The following is a 2,500-nucleotide window of genomic DNA, read 5'->3' on the forward strand; positions in this document are numbered from 1 at the left end:
GAGGAGGAGGAGAGGGGATGAGAAGAAGGAGGAGGAGAGGGAATGAGAGGGAGGAGAGGGAATGAGAGGGAGGAGGAGAGGGAATGAGAGGGAATGAGAGGGAGGAGGAGAGGGAATGAGAGGGAATGAGAGGGATAAGGAGAGGGAATGAGAGGAAGAAGGAGAGGGAATGAGAGGGAGAAGGAGAAGGAATGAGAGAGAGAAGGAGAGGGAATGAGAGGGAGAAGGAGAGGGAATGAGAGGGGATGAGAAGGAGGAGGAGGAGAGGGAATGAGAGGGATAAGGAGAGGGAATGAGAGGGAGGAGGAGGAGAGGGGATGAGAAGGAGGAGGAGGAGAGGGAATGAGAGGGATAAGGAGAGGGAATGAGAGGGAGGAGGAGGAGAGGGGATGAGAGGGATAAGGAGAGGGAATGAGAGGGAGGAGGAGGAGAGGGAATGAGAGGGAGGAGGAGAGGGAATGAGAGGGAGGAGGAGAGGGATAAGGAGAGGGAATGAGAGGGAGGAGGAGAGGGAATGAGAGGGAGGAGGAGAGGGAATGAGAGGGATAAGGAGAGGGAATGAGAGGGAGGAGGAGGAGAGGGGATGAGAAGGAGGAGGAGGAGAGGGAATGAGAGGGAGGAGGAGAGGGATAAGGAGAGGGAATGAGAGGGAGGAGGAGGAGAGGGAATGAGAGGGAGGAGGAGAGGGAATGAGAGGGAGGAGGAGAGGGAATGAGAGGGAGGAGGAGAGGGATAAGGAGAGGGAATGAGAGGGAGGAGGAGAGGGAATGAGAGGGATAAGGAGAGGGAATGAGAGGGAGGAGGAGAGGGAATGAGAGGGAATGAGAGGGAGGAGGAGAGGGAATGAGAGGGAGGAGGAGAGGGAATGAGAGGGAATGAGAGGAAGAAGGAGAGGGAATGAGAGGGAGAAGGAGAAGGAATGAGAGAGAGAAGGAGAGGGAATAAGAGGGAGAAGGAGATGGAATGAGAGGGAGAAGGAGAGGGAATGAGAGGGAGGAGAATGAGAGGGAATGAGAGGGAGAAGGAGAAGGAGAGAGAATGAGAAGGAATGAGAGGGAGAAGGAGAGGAAATGAGAGGGAGGAGAGAGAATGAGAAGGTGAAAGGATAAGGTAAATGGAGAGGGAGAAGGGAAAATACAGATGGGGAGGAAGAAGGGAAAAGATAGATGGATTGAAACAAAGAAAAAAGGCGGAGGGGAGAAGGAAAGAAAAAAGAGAGAGAGAAGACATAAGATGGAGAAGGAAAACAGAAAAAAGGTGGAAGGAAAGGGAAAGGGAGAAAGATATGGGAAAAAGGAGAGAAGAAATGAGAAAGAGAAGGAGAAAGGAATGAATGAAGGAAGGAGAGACGATGGAAAGAAGCGGCAAAGGAAAGGAAAACAAAGGGAGGGAGAGAGAAATAACAAAATATATCGATATCAGCAAGCAAGCATACAATAAAAAAAAAAAAAGAGCGTCAAGCGTGCATAAGGAAAAGTTATTCATCGCACCACTGTATCTTTCTCCCCCCTCCCCCCCACCACCTCTCCCCGCCTGTCCTTCTTACTCCGGAAGTCTCCTCACATCCTACCACATTCATGGACGGCGCGACTGGTCAACGTCTGCTCGGCTAAAATCCTCCATTAGTATATTCTTCTCCTTTGAATCTCCCTTTCCTGGATCACCCGGAATCACTAAGACACCCATTTCATTCATTTCATTCAGAATCACAGTGTAACGGAAGGCTTTCAAAATCTGACGTCAAAACCCACACGCTGCAGCCACTCTGACAAGGAAATGCCCTGAATAAACACCATTTTCTTTCAAGACGAGCACGAATAAGTAGGAATTCGGTGCAATGTCCCACTCGACCCCTAGACCAGCCAGCAGGAACGCAGCTCGTCCAAAATCCCCGAGGTTGGATGGAAAACTGATGTCAGGAAATTCTTCAAAACATTACCTCACCAATTTTTTTCTTTCTGAGCTTCTTTCCCGTTGAATTATCAATCAAAATGGAGTAAAGATTTTGCGTCATATTATCAGACGATTATTTATTCCTCGATTTGACGGATTCACAACATCCAGAGAGGGGAAAAATGTTCGGTTCTCTTTAAGGAATAGAAGACACTCACCAACCTTTGAACGGGACGAGAAGACACTGAGTGTGGGGAACCTTGACGTCACTCGACCAGGCTTCAGCGCATGCGCACTCGACCGGCTCATAGAGCGGAGGAGCGAGAGGAAAGGCTTTCACAATCCTTTGTAATCATTTTCCTTGATTTTTTCTTCTTCTTCGTCAGTCTCCACGCCACGGACCTCACGGACAGAACAATGTACAAGGTAGAAGGTACTCAGGAGCCACGGTGGCATATTTCGCTTCGATTTCCCCTTCGCCAAAATACGGGCGAAGTGATATGCAAAATAGCGAGGGTTGGTAACTTGGATCGCGTTGCCACCCGTGACATGATTTGCGCTAATTCCTTTTGTGCTTTAAATATCGCGCAAAATTCAAGAAGAGAAA

The 2,500-nt window shown here is 49.2% G+C and overlaps 1 protein-coding gene across 1 annotated transcript in view; it reads right to left on the reverse strand.

Moving 5' to 3' along the window:
* LOC125041963 overlaps positions 1-2,500 on the reverse strand; it is a 9,769-nt gene that overhangs the window by 3,376 nt on the left and 3,893 nt on the right. The window lies entirely within an intron of this gene.

This window comes from Penaeus chinensis, chromosome 31 (assembly GCF_019202785.1).
Source record: "Penaeus chinensis breed Huanghai No. 1 chromosome 31, ASM1920278v2, whole genome shotgun sequence".
Lineage (NCBI taxonomy): Eukaryota > Metazoa > Arthropoda > Malacostraca > Decapoda > Penaeidae > Penaeus > Penaeus chinensis.